At 40.2% G+C, this 13,229-nt stretch overlaps 1 protein-coding gene across 1 annotated transcript in view; it reads right to left on the bottom strand.

The window, feature by feature from the left end:
• Positions 1-13,229, bottom strand: part of LOC135936295 (protein amalgam-like) — a 208,767-nt gene that overhangs the window by 7,965 nt on the left and 187,573 nt on the right. The window lies entirely within an intron of this gene.

Raw genomic sequence — 13,229 nt, 5'->3', positions numbered from 1 at the left:
GCGAAAGAAACTTTTTTCCTGAATTTATAAAAAAGAGGACGCTGGGCTGCGTCAAATCATTTTGGATTTTTCATCAGAAAAACCCAAAATGATTTTTACAGTGTGTGTTGTAAAATAAGAAACAAATAATCTGGGATATTTTCTAACTGTTACATTTTGATGGGAAAACACTCGGAAAAAACGACCATTTTAATAGAGTGCTCCATTGTTGGCGTTTAGGAGGAGGAAAAAAGATCTCATACTCCATTTGGCTTTTGTTCTTGGATGGTTTTCCTTTAAAAAATCCCTGGTCTGGATTTTTGTTGGTCTGCTGACAAGAAAAATTGTGATGGTTCTAAAAATTGCATTGCATTTATATCAATTTCAATTAAACCCGGCCCGTATTTAAGTTGTGTTTCCATGTTAAATAATTCATGCTCAAAATCAATTTCCAATTGATGCTTTCCAAAAAGGGAGTGTTGCGGCAATAGTTTTAATCAAAAACATCGGTTTGAATGCAAATTACAAACATTGGAAGGGCATTAGCATTTATTTGAAGGACTTAATTTCAATTTCGAGGTAGAATCTTCGCTGCTTTGATGTTTGGCACTCGTGCGTATTGTGTCCTGCAATGTTAAAAGCTTCGAAATTAATTAAATTTACCGCCATTTCACGTTTAATTCGTTTCCACCCACTTCGGCGAATAGAAACGCGTTCGAACGAAATACCTACAAACCTCAATTGAGAATTTAATTACCGAGGAGTTAATTGCGTACACAACACGAGTGCTTTTTGGATTGTGTTAAAGTATATTCACTCTCTGCGAAACCAATAGTTCTCTTCGCGGAGGGAGATTGTTTACCTCAACCTCAGCGGTTTTCAATGGGGGGAAAATCTGTCAGGCCAAATGTGATGAAAATACGCGATCGATACTCGCGTACATCTGGAATAGCAGCATCCAAAGTCTTTTTCAATCTGCAGGCTGTAGAGTCAAAAGATGTTGCTTGTCTTTGAGAGCGAAAGCCAACGCAAAGGAACACAAAAGCAGGGGGCAAAAAATTTCTAATGCGCCCCCAACGTATAAAAGGGACCTGTGCGCTCGCTGCTTTTGCTGCATGGCGTGTGTGTGCGAGGGCACGACGAAGAAAGGAAGCGGCTGACTGGGGCTTCCAGCAGCAGCGGCAGCGACACACACACACACGACTCAATGCACTCGTCGTCACATTCAAGCTGTTAGCTAGAGAAAATGAGAGATGATAAAAAGCGGCTCCAACGCCGACAACGTCGACGACACGCTCCTCTATTACTCCTCTCAAACAAATAAAAATGGGAGTATTCCACCTCGTCGCGAGATCAAAAACATGAAAAGTGTGATATTTCTTTGGCAAACATTTTCAATTTCTTTAGGCTCTATATGGTAAAAGAATATGGTGAAACGTGCGTTGCCGTTGCAAACAACATTATCCCAATTGTTAAAAGGACAATCCAGTTTTCTTCAATAAAAAAAATGTAGAGTAAAAAGATATTCTGACGGATTTCAGAGTTAATAAATAATAAAAATACATGTCTTAGTAAGTTCATCTCGATAATCGCATTGCACTGATTCAGATTGCTTGCGGTAAAATTACGTCATTTTATAAATAATTTTAGTAAAAATATGAGTCGTACCCAGAAAAACCAATCATAAAAGTTCAAGGCAAAAAGAGGAAATAATGTGTTTGTATCTGGCATCAATTGTAAAAATAGCACCAACTCGCTCTGGGAAATGTGAGATTGATGGCTAACTTAGAATCTCAGCAAACGTCGCAGGAGAAATTTGTGCAAATAAACGGTTCATGGAATTTGATCATTGAATAGAAAGAAAAGTGAGCTCCAAAATGTTTTGTCGAGCCTCTGGAAAAAGGGGGAGAGAGCGAGAAATTGGAGTCCCTAGAGATGTAATGAAAAAGCAAGGAAAAGATGGGGTAGGCCACGCGCGTGTGACACACGAGCCAGCCACCATAGCGAACGTCAGGAGTGAGAAAAATGTCAAGCGAAAGCGGGCGCACACGGAAATTGTGAGAGAGTTTTCAGTGGATTGCTTGCTTGCTCTTCTTTAGCGTTGCTTTTACAGGAAAGAGTCCTGGAATGAAAAATTGCTCAAGCGCCGGCTATGCCTCCCTGTTGGCCCCGAAAGTCCTGTTTGTGGATTTGTAACCACAGAACGTCTCAAAAGAGAAAGGATCTAATTTGAACAACGTTCGAATAAGAATTTAGCCACATTCAATATTTAAAACGGATACTTTTTCTATCAGAATAAAACTAGACTTTTTTAAAACTCCTCAATGCTGTTACAAACTACAAAGAAAAATCATATCATGAGAGACCAATAAAAATAATGTTGTTAAAGGGTAAATATGTGTCTCTTTCCAGTGATGGATTAAATGATATATTATATTCCTTATATAAGAAAAAATTAAAAGAATCTTGTTCACCCAAGAGTTCAAAAAATGTGTAAAAACGACGTGAAATGAGCACTCTGACTTTTTTGCGGGGTTCTAATACAGGCTTCCTATCGTCACAGATGGCCAAAGGTGGTTATTTAGTGACTGTAAATGCTCAATTAGTTCGACGGGCTGGTTTTCGCACTGTTTCGCACCTTTCTAGCGGCTTTAAGGACAAAGATATCGCGTTTCAATCAAAGACCTCGGTGCGGGGAGCCGAAAAGATGGCCAAATTGAGCCCAAGCTTCTCTGAGGCCACTTGATGGTGTTATTGGGCTCGCGGGATGTTCTGATTGTGAGCGAGCAGAGGTAAAAAATCACAGTTGCGCCTCTATTGGCTTCAGGGTTGACGGTCTGTAGGTTTGAAGTCACGAGTGGCGCCACAGTCTGACTGCTCGCACAATGGAATTGAAAAGATTCACTCACAGCGAAAACAGAGTGTTTACGGAACACCGATTGTTAAAAGTACACTAATCTAGAGCCTTTCATTCGGTTGTAAATAATTGGTGCAGTGCATGTTGGCTTTTACAACGTAAAAAGAGTCTTCGAGACTTTCCTGGAAAGTTTCATGGGTCAAAGTCAATAGGAAACTTTTGATTCAGAGCCGCCTCCCTCTGGATGCGTCGAATATAGAGTATTTGTTTGGCAACCGCGTCTAGCTTGTTTCGCCGAAAGCATCGCTTTCGCTAATGCAATCAAAGCTGAGCGCGGAGATAAACCATGAACAACTGTCGGTACGTTAACCTAACTCGCTATTTCTGCGCGGGTAAACAAAATTTTAATTACCCAAGAGACGTTTTGATAACTCGTGCGAAGGAGAAGGAGGACTCATTTGCAAGCCATCGAAACGAAATGTATCTCTTTATCGAGAACGAAAAACACCAGAAAAGACGACGATTGCCGCTAAATTACAATATTCGACTGCTTGAGGAGAGAATTTAGCTGCACACACGCGGCAATAAAGAATTAATGTGTGTGCACATATCATCGTTTGACAACATGCTACTTCCCCGGTGATGGCGGCTGTAAAAGAAAGCAGCCCAAGACGCGCCAGCCCGCTTTTAATGCCCGGCCGTATACACTCTTTTTATGGGCTACTTTCGATGCTATCGCGAATTCATGCCATTTGGTAATTTACCGCTGCGCGCTGCACCAAGACACACACCATTCTCGCTATGATGGCTAATGAAAGCGAACACTATTTATACACTCACTCGCTCTCTCGGTCGGCAGTTTATCTCTTTCTGTGCGCGCGGCTCCCGGGTATTATTAAATAAAGTGTATGTAAGCGGTTTGCACGCGCGAAAGAGTGTCTGTGTGTGTTCTCCTGAAGCAAAAAAAGAAAACAGAGTCGGCCCTTTCGCTCCATTTCGCTTTGTTACGCTACCGTTTTGCGCCGAATTGCATGATGCACGAGAATTTCATTTTTATTCGCCCGGAAAATGCTTTACACTGAGCGCACACGACACGGCGGCAGCAGCGCGATGTAATTTTGGCGCACGTCACGTTAGATTACACGCAGTTGCAAAGTAGTGTCATTTTTATAAAATTTTAAACTCAATTTTGCGCTCACGCCGTTTAAAATTCAACAGTCCGTGACACGGCCGACTCATCAAAAAAGTTTTGTGTTGGTGTCGATTTATGAACGTCACGATTTATTTTTATGTAAATTCATCCTGAAACTAATCTGAATGGGGACAGGTAGGATTGTAAATTTTTGACTGTTTTTTATCTGGAGCTCTCAAATGAGCACGAATCATGCGGTTTAAAACTTTTTTTAAGCAGTTTTTATCCGTCTAAAATCTAAAACTTCCAAAGCTGTGTAAATCTGCTAAAAATCCGTGATAAAATGAATATTATTTTTAGCTCGTATTCCCTCTAAATAATGAATTTTAATTATGATGAAGAATCAGAGCGTAAAACTCAACCAACTCATTCAATTAATTTTGCCTCGCAATAAAAGTCTGTTAAAGTGATGCCCATGCACCTCGGCGGCCTTGCGAAAGAGCTTTACGCGTCGTTCTCATGCGTACGCAACGAGTGTTACTGACTGCAGTTTAATAACACTTCTAGCTCCTGAACATACATATTTTATTTATAAAAGTCTCCGGCTGTTTGCTGGCTGTGCGTCCCGACTCGTTCGTTAAATGTCGAGCCTGCCTGGCCATTTCGCATTCCGTGTAATAATCCGCGCCGTCAAGCAGACCCTGTTTTGCATGTCATTTATCCAACTCGCAGAGTTTGAAACCTAGAGGGCCGCGTGCGTGCCTCTTTATATAGAAAATAATGAGCAGTCGCATTAGGCCCGCGCGCGCAGTTTTGTAAGCAGTTTTTTAATGAAGCTATTATACACGCGAGTGCGTGAAAAATAGTGGCAAACTTTGTCAGCTGCAAACTTTCCTGCGGCACGCATTAAAGAGTAATTTCCGTTTGCATCTCGCGAATCCGCAGAGGTAGGCGCGTTCGGACAAATTTGCCACTGACTCGGCGCATTCCGGAGTGTCGTTAATTTAATTAAGCCTTCATTAAGGGCGGATCGCGAAATAAATTACTGACTGGAGTTAAAACGACGCCCGCCTCTCCAACTTTCCGCCCGGCCGTGCAAATCCATCAATCCTTTTTAAGCCACTCATTCGCACCTCCTCGCTCGATATCTTTTTTATCAGCTTCTTTTTAATTGACGTATTGAGACACGCGCTTTGAGGCTGGCTAAAAAGGTAATCAAACTTGTATCGTTTGCCAAGCATCAAACGAAATCGAACCTCTTGAATCGGAGTTCAAGAGCTTTCAAACTCTGGAATTCAAATTAGAACTATAGATTACCCTTGTTGCACGCATCGTTCAGATTTTTCTTTTCAACCAGCACAGATGTTTATCTATTTATTTTTTTACTCTGCGCCCCAATTTTTGTGGTCAGAAATTTTAGTTTTATATTCCCAATTTCCACCTGTATTTTGACATTGATCAACTAGAATTTAATATTTCTGAACAGAAATATCGTTCTGATTATACATTGATTTTGAGAGCATGGATTTTGATTTCTGTGTTTTTACATGCAAAAATGTAACGTTCTGTAGCAGAATTTTCATTTTTTATGCAATTTTACCTAAAATTACACTTTATTTCGACATTGTGAGTGAGAACATCGTGAGCGTAAAAACCCCGCAATGTGTGTATTAACCATGTCAGAACAACCCCTAAAATTGTGATTGGGGTCCAATTGTCGTCCTGTCAACAAAAACAGCAACAAAAGAGGTTATTATGTATCCAATATGTCACTCCTGTATTCACCAATTGCCTCTGTCGAAGCTTTCATGAATTGTGCAAATTGCGAGTTTTAGACAAGGTACGTTTGACTGGTTCTAGAACTTTCCCCCGTAGAGTCTCTGTTTCACTGCTTCCAATGCCATTTCTTATCTAGAATATTTCAAAGCGAGGTGCGCAGCGGAGAGTTTTCGAGCAGCAGCATTTAACCAAATTGCTCCGTCTCATTTTAGTCGAAAACACAAGCAAAGCAGAGCTGCTTGCTTAATTTTTGAGCAAGCGAGTGAGCGTTGTTCTTGGAGCTAAGAATTAGTGGTTGGCAGAGCGTGGGCGCGCCTTATCCAATTTGGTCTAAGTCGCGCGACGAGCAGAAGAGGAAGGAAAAGCGCGCGTGTATGCAAACTCGAGCATGCACGCTGGCACGATGAGAGATTGATTAAGATTTCACAAGATAAATTTCTCAACTCGCGCGGCTTCTTCTACGGCGAGAGATCAGCACGATCCTCTTGCCGCTTTAATCCGATTTATAATGTTCTCCTGTCACATGGCCTATAAATTTTGCCCCGTTTCGTTGGCAAATCTGTCCTGAGGGATCGCGTGGTTTGCAATCTGTGTTAAGTGCGATCCGCTTTTTAGCCAGGGAGAACCAATTAATAATAACATTCATTTACTACCGCGAAATAGGTTATGCCATTTCTGCTCTGGTCTGATTTGTTTGTCGAAAAGAAGCTTAGAAATTTACCAAGGGGGTTAAATTAACAATAATATCTAAAATTACGAATTAAATTATTGTAGGGCTGATTAAAAAAATCAATCTTTTAAGATTTAATCATTTTTGTTGCCAATTGGCTCGCATTGTTAAGGCACTCTCAGGAGTGTCAAAGCAATGGGAGGTATTTGAGCAGTTTGGAGATCTAATACTGGCTACCCAATGTCAGAGATGGCAAAAAGTGGTTAGTTTAGTGACTCGAATTGCTCAAATTGCTCGACGGGCTGGGAGGCGCACCGGCGCCGACTCGCTACTTGCTGGTTTGCACCTTTCCAGCATGCGTGATTTGGCTTCACGGGACAAATGTCTAGCGTTTCAATGCAGTCCTCGGTGCGGAGGCAAGTGGTCCTTGAGTGGGCTGGGTCCCTGTGCGGCCTGGTGCGCCTATGTTATCCGTTCGCGGTGTTATTGGGACCCGGGTTTCAGCATTCGTGCTAGTGCAGTGCGCGCCCTTCCCGGTCCTCCGGTCCTCGGACAGGGATAAAATGAGCAAAAAAAAAAATATCTGAAATGGCCATCATTCGTCCACAATTCCTATTGCTATATATATTGAGTAATTTCTTGACAAACATGTTAGAATGATGAGAAATATTCTACAGAAAATAGGTGGTTTCGGGGATTGAAACAAAGAACACCGGAATAAAATGTGATTACAAAACAAAGTGCGAGATGAAAAATGAGAGTGTCTATTTGCGTGGCACACCTCTTGTTTTCCTGGAGGACAATAAAAAGTTGACGATCTTGCCGGTGACAGAGTGACGAGCAGCTAGCTAGCCAGCCAGACTTCATTAAATTCCACGTGAATGGCTCCATTTTTAATGTCTCTTTTTACTTGGTGCGCGCCGCACGCTCGTGAATAAAATATAGCATTCCGCGGGCGGGATGGCGGGCTGGCAGCGCAGTTTTCTGAAACCATTTTTATTTAATACCGGCGGGACGGCAGCGTTGTTTTGCACGGTGCGCGCCTCTCTATTATAGAGAGTCAACATTATTTTGCGGTGCCGCCGCCGCTGCCGTGTGTGTCGACATTTATTGCCCCCCAGATAATTACAAAACTGACCAAACGGCGTAAACAATGCATTCGCCATTGTAAAGCTGCGCCGGCTCGTAATGTCTATCATGTTTTTGATAAGTTTTTTGGTCGGAAGGACCGCAAGATTGGCTTTTTTCGTATTTGTGATTGCGCAGGAACGTCCGCACTCGCAAACGAACTCGGTGTGTCACAGAGTGTGCGGGCTGTGGCAACGTAAATAATTCAATTTTGTCAGGCAACAGCAAATATTTGTTTTCCGTGTTATGCAAATTTCGGCGGAGCAGAACAGCGTGGTCTCATATTTCACTTCGGCGTTCGCGGTCATGCCGAAACGAGATATATAATACGCGCCGGCCGTGCGGATGCTTGTTTCCCGAAACCGCCGAGCGCCACTGCGAAATTTTAATGGCGAAATATTGCGTCCAAAACAACAACTCGTCTAGAGGAATGGAATATGATCGCCTCAAATTGACTGCGAGGCACTGGCTCATAGGCGAAATTATTTGCGTCATCGGTCTTGACTTAAGCTCGTGCTAATACTACTGTGAGTACCGACCATGTAAAAAAATCAGAATTTAATTAACTTTTATCTTTATTCATTTCAACTTCCTTTTAAAAGGTAGCTTAAGATCCAACCCTTTTGAAGAGAAAACGTAATCAATCTGATTGAAACTTCACTGTGGTGAGAAACTGAAGACAATCGTGATGTTTTCTGTGTGCCTCTGATTAAGCTTTAGACACCGAATGAGCTCGAATAACACAATTTTTCAACTTTAAAGTCACACTTAAACCCATCTAAAACAGTCTGAAGGGCCCTAAATAGTACAAAACTGTCTTACAACCTATCCTATAAAATAAATTATCTACACTTATGGGATGCAATAAGGATTTTCTGCCAAATAGTAAATATTTTCAGACAGTTTTTTATGAATTTAAAAGGTTTTATTAAAGCCGAATTGTTTTGGAAGTAAAGTACTGCTGATGAGGCCTGTGGACCGAAACAGCCGCTGTATATACATAGTACAATAACAAGTGTCTTTTGATTTTTCCTCATATATTTTTCACTAATAGCTGGCCATCCAAATATTTACCACACAGAGTAGAGCCATTCAGATTGTCTTTGATTTAAATCTTCATTCGTTGCAAGCGCCAAATAAATGTACGTCTAGCTCCTATACTCTGCTCGCACTTCGCGAAAAAACTTTTGATCGAGAAACTTGGTCGACCCACCCATTCCGACCCTCGGGAATTGAATGGACGACACTTTAGATTGGTTTGAAATCGTTTTTAAAGCAAAATTAATAAAATTTGGAGCAACATTTCAGCCTTCTTGTATCTGTTGCTCACGTATTTTTCAACTGCATCGGTTTTTAAATAGACTGTTCATCTTATTATATTGTTGTTTATTGTTTATGATTCATAATATATTACTTTCAGGAATAGACAATCATTAAATTACATGAACAAAGGCATAAATGACAAGCAGGATCTGCATAAACGCGCGAAACAAAAATTTGATTTGACGTTGTCACGTGCCGTTAAGTATTGAATAATTTAAAGTCACAATCACAAACACTTTAAAATTTGCTTAGGTTATTTGATATTATAGTTGATTATAGCCCATTTAAAAGTTGATTTGTCAAATTTTTATTAACTCGTTTGATTGATTTTACAGAGCCAAGTACAAAATTATTGAATTTAGGTTCTCAAAGCGTAGAATTTTTAACCAGGCAAATAAAATATTTTTTACAGACCATTATTAGCATTCGAATTAAATTCCCCCTTTCGAATTAGCTTTCAAAAATGTGATTTTATCGCCTAAAATCAATTCAAATGCAATTGAAGAACTTTTAAAATCACAAAAAAATGGTTACAAATTCGTCCAAATTGATCCTTAAACTAATTTACATTATTAGCTTCTCTTTGGTTGGAAGAATATTAAATGACTTCCTTAAAATGTTAACCCTAAATTCAGCAATTATTTGAAAATTTAGATATGAATTTTCCCAAATCTAATTTAAAATCATTTTATTTGATTTCGTTTGTAATTTTCGTTTTATATACTCGAAATTCGCCTCTGTTTAGAATTGTAGTTCCATTAACCCTTCGCAGAACTCATTCGTTTATAACAGCACTTTACCTACGATTTCATGTAATTAAGCCTTTGCACTCCAGCAATGATTATAAAAACTACTCTTGATACAATCCACTCAGGGTTGCAGCAAGTAATGATTAATTAAATGCACAATAAGCGGATGGTACTAATTAAATGCAGATTCAGATTTAGACCGAAAGCAACGAGTGGCTGCGGCGTTATTAATTGCAATAATCGCGCACATCGGCATTTCCACGAAGCGACAAGAGTCTGTCCACTGATCACGGCAGCACAAATTAATAAAACACAGTGCTTGCTCGTTAAATTTAATTGAAGCGAGTCCGCGCAAAAATGAATCGTGCAAATAATAATTATAACTAAAGTAAAACGCGCATAATGAGAGCGAGCAGAGAGCTTCTCTTCTGCGCGTGCATGCGCTAATTAATTTATGCGCGGCGGCCCGTCAAGCCGACCGGAGAAACGTAATAAAGCAAAATTCTGAAGAAAAGGAGCAGGCAGGCTCGAGATGTCAGCCGGCATGATCGTTCTCATCAACGCGCACCAACCAGCCAGCAAAACCGGAGAGTAGCACAGACATTAATATTAAAAAGGCTCTCCGCCTTCGTTGGTGCTGAAGAACTGGCGTAAAATTTCATATTTATGTGCGTGATCCGTAGCCATCGACCAGAGGGGTGTGAAAAACAGTGCTGACTTTTTAAAATTTTACTGCGGTTGATAATCTAAGTTAATTTGTCCTTTCAAATGTTAAAAATAACATTATATTCAGGCGCAAAAGTCGTTCGCCACAAAAAAGAAAATTAATTAAATAACGCACAAAGTATTTCTATTTATAATTTTTTTCCAAAACGTATCCTTTTTATAAGATTGCAGTTACACCATTTATCTAAACAGAAAAGTTTTGCTTGTATTGTAAGCCTTTTCTTGCTGTATTTTCTTTTAATTGTTTAATTTTATGCATTGACGTGCAAGAATAAACAAGTACATACTGTATAATAATAATAATAAAAAGTTCAACTCTTTTTACTATTGTTAATTCTCACATTTTGTCCAAAACTATCACGATATATAAAGCATGTCATTTAAAAATTAAAATTTTATAGTGATAAAAGAAGCAGAAGTTCTTTGAGGTAGCTTCAAAATAAAGGATAGTGTACTATATGCTCTATATGTTTATGAGTTTTTATTTAATTTAAGAGCATCTACTTTTGGCATTACGGCAACACAAAAAGTCATTCTTTTGTAAGATCGACTGATCTCATTCGAGATGCGCTAACCCCTGCTAGCAAACAACTCGCGAAAACCCCGTGTCCCAATACTGAGTTGCAAAAGACTAACATCGGCGCACGGGCCTCATAATGATCCATGTTCTGTTCATTTTCTTTGTATTTTTTTAGTTCAAAAGATTTTTAAATTAGCAACTTTTAATTTGACAGCATCAAAGAATATATTATTAAAATTTTCGATTTGTACTGTACACAAAAAATCTCGCAGTTTCTCAACACAATTTTCCACATCCCCAGCGTTAAGTTCCATTTTATATTCAGAAAATTATAAGAAATTTCCGCAGCAGTGAATTACGTGGTACGTCTTTCTCCGCAGTGCTCGCGTCTCTTTCTGCGCGAGACAACTGATTAGCAGCTACAACTTGCCACGGCGCGGCGGGCGCGGCGATAATATTCCTCTTCGTTCTCTGCTCAAAGAGAGTGTTGGAGAGATAGATGAACATAAATTGGGAGAGCGAGAATATTGGGCAAATGGAGCGGAATAAGAAGCAAAGGGAACCGAATGAATGAATTTGCACAAGGGAGAGAAAGAAAGAAAGAAATTCGCGGCGGGCAGCAAACTTTTCTTTTTTTTCCACTGTATAATTTGGACGGAAGCGATAGCAGTCGTTCTCGAGACACAAAAAATAAAAAAAGGGAGAAAGAAACTGGTCAAATGAACACGACGCGGCGTCGATACATGTATATAAATTCGGCAAAACTTTTATGCCCACTCGCTTTTGTGCGCGATTAAATGAAGCGTGCACTTTTCCACTGCCGCGCGTATACATTACGACGGCTCCATACGTCTCGGAGGCGAAAAAATCGCTCGTTCGCCCGCCCGCCATCGGCTCCAGTGGATGCTGCGGAGGAGGAGCGGTCGATGCTGCTCCCGCACCTGCATCATTTTTATCGGGTCGCGCAAAGGCGACGGAGCGGCGGCGATGACACTTTTTGACATTCTAATCGCATTGTGATTAAAAAGATGAAGCCGACGCAGCCCCTTAATGAGGTTACTGCCGAATCCAATCAGAGCGAGCGAGCGGAATATAAAAGCGAATGCTGCGCGGCGTCTCCTTCCACTTGGAAACTCTGCCGCAAATTGTGGTTTTAATTATTATTTCTGCATTGATGACATTTTTTTCTTAACGTAAAAATAGGGTTGTGATACTTTGGACAGCCGATTTATTTTTTTCTGAGCAAGAGGAGTCAAGAAATTTTAAGCCATTTTAGCCATTAAAAAGAGACTAACTCTGCTGAAAATTATTTTTCTGCCTCATTCTTTCAGAAATTTTTAAATTTTATTTTTTATTTTTCTGCTCGCAAATATTTTTATATGCATCAATCTAGCCCGATCCTGTTATCTTTGTGTAAAATGTCTATATCAATTCATGTAAAAGAGCTAGGACACCATTTTTATTCTTTGAGGGAATAAAGGAAAATTTAATGTTAAAACTGCGTTGTAATCTGCTTTTTACAAGTTAATTGACATATTTTTGAAAATACTTTTAAAATGTTTTTTATATTTAAGATTAAGACAAACAAATTCTTCATGAAACCTACTACAAAAATGGTGTGAAATGAAGTTCTTCACGGGAAAATGCAATTTAAGGTCTCTAAGGAACAATTCAAATCGACCATCTATTATTTTCCAATTAAATCGGAGGTCTACTTAGCTGCTGCAACTAAAAAAGCCCGCTTAATTTTCCAACCATAAATATTAAGCTAGCATTTCCTCAAAACTAAACTTTGAATGAGAGTGAAACAGTTTCAGAGGGAAACAAACAGAAATCACGGTAAATAGATAAAATGACATGCGCACAAATTGGAGCATTTGTGAAGGGAATTAAGCGGTTACTCTGCGTGTGTAGCACAGCTAAATGACAAAGTTTATCGCATGAATTTCATGGAATCCCATAAAAAACTATCACTCGAGTGTTATGCAGCCGTCGTGGCGGAATTCCGATTCAGCGGCTCGCGTAATGATCAAAGTTTGTTGGCGAAATTAGCTGCGAAAGGAGAATAACGATGCTAGCACCTCCTAATTAGGGCCGAGTGGTCGGGCGTCGGTGGCTCCAGTTTCGCAATACATTTATTTTACTCCGCGTCCCTCGCCGGCCGTCCAACAGCTCGCGTAAATCTTTTATGCGCGTCGTAAATTTCGACCTGCTGCAATATTTATGAAGCCTCTCGCGTTCCCGGGGCAGGAATCAAAAGCGCGTGGTGAAATTCTCCAGATTAAAAAATTCGAGCCCGTCTGTTGCCGCTGGCGGAACGAGCAAGCGAGACACGCAGCTTTCGCGGCAGATAAACAAAGGGCGAA

Source organism: Cloeon dipterum, chromosome 2 (assembly GCF_949628265.1).
Source record: "Cloeon dipterum chromosome 2, ieCloDipt1.1, whole genome shotgun sequence".
Lineage (NCBI taxonomy): Eukaryota > Metazoa > Arthropoda > Insecta > Ephemeroptera > Baetidae > Cloeon > Cloeon dipterum.
The sequence above is the reverse complement of the archived record's forward strand: the minus strand, read 5'-3'. Positions and strand labels throughout refer to the sequence as shown.